The following is a 6641-nucleotide window of genomic DNA, read 5'->3' as shown; positions in this document are numbered from 1 at the left end:
AGCTTTCTTATAAGCTTTCTTATAAGCTCTTATAAGCTCTCTTCCTTTTCTTACAAGGACACTAGTCCCATCTTGAGGACCCTACTCTCAAGATCTCATTTAAACCTAATTACTTCCTAAAGGTCTCACCTCCAAATACAATCACAATGGAAGTTAAAGTTTCAATATGTGAATTTGGGGGAACACAAGCATTCAATCCATAACATCATCTTCACTCTTTTTCCCCGAAAACAGTCTTAGACACTTCTCCATACAAAGTGAGTCAGGGATAATTTTAGCCATTCTACTTCTGACACCAATAGCACTAATTTATGCTCATGGTGTCTTCTTCAGTGAATTATTTATGTAAACACATTCCAGCCATGTGACCAGCCTCAAACATTGAAACCCCCCCAGGTCCCACTGAAACCAGTTAAAAAGTCATAATTGGTGAGCCCAATTATTATTACTATACCATGCTGACAAGTAATCACATTCTGTCCCCATACAACTCACAGACTCGTGGTTGCAAGATATAATTCATCTCAGTTAGTCAACTGTAACTTTAGTTGAGGATCAGAATACTATTCTACAGGCAACTCTGGGGACAAGCATGCAATCAGGTCTGACAGAGACTAACCCATGCTACACACTAGGAGTCAGCCAACTTTTTCTGTAAGGAGCCAGAGAGTGAATATTTTAGGGCTTGTGAGCCCTGTGTTCTCTGTTTCAACTACTAAACTCATCTGTCATAGCATGAAAACAGCCATAAACATTGCATCAATGAATGTGCATAGCTGTACTTCAATAAAACTTTATGTAGCAAACTAGGCAATGAATCAGATTTAGCCTAAGTTGGCAGCAATCCACCACCTGTACACCATCACTTTTACTTGTATCGGTGCCTTCTCTGAATTTAACACAGAGGAACATCTTAGTAATTGTATGCTATAACTTGTCGGCGGTTACGAGCAGCCTAGAGGTTACCTGCGCACTTACCACTGACAATGCCATCTGTACTGTTCCTGACTGATGAGTGAGCCAGCTCTATGATCCAATTCTGAGAAGTGGCTTTTAAGAACCACTTCTGTGCCAGTTTTCTTAGTTTGGACTTCCTGAAAGCAGAGGCTGAAACAGGGACTTGGGTGAGGATTGTTCATTTGGGACATGATCCCAGGACATAAGAATGAGGTAGGAGGAGAGAGACAAGGAAAGAGGAGCATTATTAAAGTCTCTTCAGTGGGTAATGAGGGGGTCAAGGACATGCAATCTAGATGTCCTAGAATTGTCACTGGTACAAAGAATAGGTGGTTGTAGTCCTTAGATTCTAGCTCTCAGCCCACGTTTGTTGACAAATATTAACTACCCTGAATTTCTGGACTGAGCTTGTGCATGGGCCCATTAGGGTCTTACAGACCCCTGCAGGGCTGGAGAAAGCCCTCAAACAGAAACTGAAAGGATGCATAGTGCACTTTGAGATAGGAAGTTTTCAGGTAAAGGTGACTCAACGGTTGTGCCAAACTATCATCACAGTGAGGGCTGAGATCAGAGGGACAGTGGCCCAGGGTGCCAGATATATAAAGGGTGAGATGGCACAGAAAGGAGAATTCACTTGTGGCACCAAGTAATAACCATCTAAATAAGTGTAAGTTTCAGAGGACTGAAGTACCAAGAAAAGAGGTGGCATAGTCTGGCAGATCAAAAGGGTAGAAAACCATTCCACCCAGGGCAGGGTGCCAAAGCTAAGACCAAGTGTCTACACTGGCTTTCACTTCCCAGGTCACAAATACATCCAATTGTATGACCCATGGTTTTAATCCACTTTAAAACAAAGCAGGGGGCACCTGGTTGGCTCAGTTGGTTAAGTGTCTGACTTCAGCTCAGGTTCATCTCATGGTTCGTGGGTTCAAGTCCCACATCAGGCTCTGTGCTGACAGCTCGGAGCCTAGAGCCTGCTTCAGTTTCTGTGTCTCCCTTACTCTCTGCCCGTCCCCTGCTTGCACACTGTCTCTCTCTGTCTCTCAAAAATAAATAAACATTAAAAACTTTAAAAAAAAAAAAAGCAGATTCAGGGCAGTTTCTACCTCTGGGTTCAAAATGAGGAGCACCTACTATCTTCTCAGCTGTCTCCATGAAGCCAGAGAAGCTCAGGCCTGTCCTACTGCCCAGAGGGACTCTTTCCTCTGCCAAACGAGCTAGCCCTGAGAGTCAGCCCCTCACAGCCTCTCTTCTGAAACCAATAAACTACTAGTTAGAAAGCCAGAAGCTCCTGCTTCTATTTTATTTTCAATTATACTCCCATAGAGCCTCAGGAGAAATTTAAGATGAGATAAAGAAAAAGTTCAAGAACCTATGTTAGCATTTTGATATACAAACCCAAGATAAGCCTGAAAATAAACAAACCAAAAAAATCATTAATAATAAGATACTTAGTATAACTTTGTGTTCAAAAATGAAAAAAAAAAAAAAGAAAAGCTAGGGGCACCTGGGTGGCTCAGTTAAGCATTCAGCTTTGGCTCAGGTCATGATCTTACAGTTTGTGAGTTCAAACCCTGCATCGAGCTCTATGCTGACAGCTCAGAACATGGAGCCTGCTTTGGATTCTGTGTCTCCCTCTCTCTTCCCCTTCCCCATTCACATTCTCTCTCTCCCTCTCCCCTCTCTCTCTCTCTCTCTCTCTCTCAAAAATAAATAGACATGAAAAAAAATAAGACACTTCTTATAATTTTGTGTTTAAAAATGAAAAAAAAAAATACTAGGGGCACCTAGTTGGCTCAGTCAGTTAAACATATGACTTCAGCTCAGTTCATGATCTTGCAGTTTGTGAGTTCAAGCCCCATGTCAGGCTCTGTGCTGAAAGCTCAAAGCCTGGAGCCTGCTTTGGATTCCGTGTCTCCATCTTTCTCTGTCCCTCCCCTGCTCACACTATCTCTCTAAAAAGTAAATAAACATTAAAAAAAAAAAGGGTTTTTTTTAAAGTGTATATTGCCTTTTTTTAAAAAATTAATTTAAAAAGCTTTAATAGTATAATAAAAAATGAAAAAAACTAGAATAAACCTAAATGCCAAAATTTAAATAAATTGGCACGTAAGTTGTTGAATAATCATATTTGAAAATATTACACACTATTCAACTCACATTTTAAAAATACATAAGGATATTAAAAATGCTCACAGTATAAATGCAAATGTGAAAAGGCAGAATATAAAAGGCAAATACTAGTATAGCTTCTTCATTTTAGGTAAGGAGGTATACTTTCTTTTTACTATAGGCTTCTTGCTGAGGGCCTTCCAAGAACACCATAATGAAGCAGAAGGAGATTGTTCACAGAAATGATCACCTGAAGAAGATTGAGCCAAGGAACCTTGCTGGTGGATTCCCAGACTCACATGCCTCTAAGACTGAAGAACTGAGACATTTTGTCCTGGTCACTGACCACAAACAAGAGGTAAAGAACACACAAAGCCTCATATGACTCAGAACCAGGCCCTTCCAAAATGTCCACTGAGCTTATCAGAGTCTTTATGGCACAGAATGGACAATAGTATAGGAGTGTGATGACTTGTTGTCCTAAATAATGTTGAGAAAACTGGGGCACTTTCACAAATATAGAAACAGAAGTAAGAAAAGTCTTTCATGGCATAGGAATGCAGCTAGCAGTGACTAATGTCTTGTGGTTCTTTCTAGGATAATAAAATGTAATGTCTACAGAGTTTGGCCTGAAAATGATTTCAGCTATTTCAGGAACACAGTCTTGGACAATTTATTGACACCCTGGCAAAAGAAGGATCATTCTCAAATCAGTAAATCAGTCTTCAGAAGGTAAGGAATCCTGATTTTGTGAAATAAAGACAGCATCACAGATCTGAAGGGAATCCAAGCCTGAACAAGAAGAAGAAAGGGAAAACAAAATTTGTAGGCAAGGATTTTGAAAAAAAGATTGGATGGAAATTTTGTAATTGGATGATCCTCATCTGTGGGGTGGAGGTGGGGCTGGCAGCATTCAATTTCATTTTGAATTCCTGAAGTGATTGAAACTGTCTCCCCCTTAATTTGACTTTTTCCAGACCTCTCCTTGGGGTTTCACACACAGTCTTAGGAGCACTGACAGTGGCAGAGGGATAAATTAGAAGCCCCACAACACCTCTGAAACTGTTAGATGGAAATTCTCCTTTATTTTGGTTAGATCTAGCATCACTTTAATTCAAGAACCATTTTGGACTCTGGTAGAAAGTCTAACAATTACTTTATTCCTGGCCTGGGACTGTTTCTGCTCCTGAAATTCATGGAATTCCTAGATTCTGTGGGTGAAAAAAATTGCATCAGAAACATGATAAAAAAGGAATCTATTTTTTTTTTAAATACAAAGCCTGTCACTTGAAATGTTTCAAGTGTCAGGATAGACAGGTCCTAAGTGAAGGAAATTGAAATTACCATGTATTTGTATTAGACTTTTTAAAAAAAAATTAATATTCTTCCAGTGATGTTTTGTTCACAATGATTTGATAAGACTGTCTTGATTTATTATATTGGCAACATCTTTAGACAGCAGGACCCAGGAGTGATACATCCTGGTCAAGAACCGCCAGTAGTTCTCTGATCAATGTTATCTCTCACATTTTGACAAAATGTCTCTTTCATTTAGTGTGAATCTGTTTTAAGTTGAAGAACAGGCAACATTATCAATCTTGCCTGGAGCAAATGAGTACATGGGGAAAAAATGAGATGCTATTAATAATATACAGAAACACTGCAGTTTTATGAAGTCATCCACTCTCTTGACGAAGAGAGAAGAATCCAGTTTAACTACTGACCATTACCTAATGAAGAGCTGCTAAAACAAACCAACAGGAACTGGTCATTGCAACATACAACAGTTAGCAATTTAGTACTCTGAGAAAGTATCTAAGTAAATTACTGGCCATCACATTTTAGTGCCAAATGCTCAGAATTCTTGTTTACTATCTATTCCAGAGAATATAGTCCTTCATTTACTATTTTCAATGATATCTCTAAAATAGAACAACAGCAATAACTCAAAGTGTCAAAAGTGAGCTGTTCATCAAGAAACATAGACATACTACTTGGTGATGGTACTCCAGATGATTTGGGAAATGTGTTCAGGTCAGTGATTTTTCAAGGCACAGATTTACTCCCATTTTCATCCAGTAAATTGTTGCCACTGATAAAGAGTCAACAGTCTGTCAAGAGTGCTCAAGCTATGTTATATAATACAACATGCCTTCCACAGGGGGGAAACCAAGAAATAACTTATGCGAACTCCTTGATTTCATCATACAAGACAAGCACAGAAGTACCACCCATGCCTCTGAGAACATTGGACCATGCCCCTTTGAAAAAGCTTTGGCTCCTTTATCAAGAGCAATCTTCCTCTGGCAGTCAAGCACGCCTGTGTACATGAGGTCAGCTCCTTGGCATCCTGACTGCATCATCATTTAGCCACAAAGAGTGTCAAATGGGAAGGAAGTCAACACAGCAACCATTGTGACAGATTATGGGATCATACATCTGATAAAGATGTAAGTATCCTAGGGATCTGGTGGCATTCCTTTGCAGTGTCATAGACACCGAAGTAACAGCTCAGTAGATGACAGTGGCCTGCACAGACACATTAAAGCCTTGGTAGCCCTTAATCCCATCAGATTTGTATATCTTAACCAAGCAGTCACCCAGGTCCCGGGGTTCCCTTTCAGCTCCAGCTTTGCCCACATCAGCTGCTAGGCAGGTAAGGGCAAAATCAAGAGGATACACAAAACAAGGATGGGGCCCCAGCTACCAGATTCTGGGCAAAGGAACCTGATGCAGGATTCCGGGCAAAGAAGTGCCAAAACTGGGTTCTCTTGTCCACACCACCCACGAAGATCTCCTTGTGTTTATCTTTGAAGGTGAAGTTGAGAACCTGGTTGGGGAAGTATGTGATGATATATATTGGCCAGGTTACCCTGCCAGGAGGACGGGACTCCCTGCTCCTTGGAGATATGAACCACACAGTCCATAGTGCCCTTGTATTGCTTATCTATGGGGATTTGCAATGCTGAGATGCTGCACCTGCAGCAGCAGCTTGACCCACTCAGTGGGCACTACCCTGGTCTTGGAGACGGCCACAGTCACTCCACCCAGCAGGAAGTCCTTGGCAAAGGACACAGTGGCATCTGTCATGTCAAAAAGAAAGAGGAGGCAGGCAACCGCAGAACTGCGGCAGGAACCGGCAGGGACTCTGGGACTCTGGGCTGCTTGTATTCATTTGCTCCGCAATTTATTCTACATTTGTTCACAAATAAAGTAAAACAGAGTAAAAATTAAACAAATAAGTTAACAATGAAATGCCTATCATGTCATGGAAGAGAGTTGTCATAGAAGGTACTGGAGAGATGACTACTTGTCAATCTCATTGAAAAAGGACCTTATGATTTAATAAGGCTGTAACACTATATCCTCCATACACCATACCAGGTAGGATATGGTTAGTGCCACAGAGAGAAACTCCAAACTATGTATGCCGAAAGGGATGAACAATGAAGGGAGTATTTTTAAATGGCGCTGACCAATGAGCAAGATTTCAGTGGTCAGTGAGGGCATTCTGGGTGGGACATACTCTGGGCAATGATGTAGAAGCAGGAGAGTGCACAGTATACTTTGAG

The 6641-nt window shown here is 40.9% G+C and overlaps 1 pseudogene; it reads right to left on the bottom strand.

The window, feature by feature from the left end:
• Positions 1 to 5528: 5528 nt before the first annotated feature.
• Positions 5529 to 6159, bottom strand: LOC109268567 (ADP/ATP translocase 2-like; annotated as a pseudogene).
• Positions 6160 to 6641: the final 482 nt, after the last annotated feature.

Source organism: Panthera pardus, unplaced genomic scaffold (assembly GCF_024362965.1).
Source record: "Panthera pardus isolate Hobbes unplaced genomic scaffold, ASM2436296v1 HiC_scaffold_6, whole genome shotgun sequence".
In the NCBI taxonomy this organism is placed as follows: domain Eukaryota; kingdom Metazoa; phylum Chordata; class Mammalia; order Carnivora; family Felidae; genus Panthera; species Panthera pardus.
This window is presented reverse-complemented; position numbering and strand designations above follow the sequence as displayed.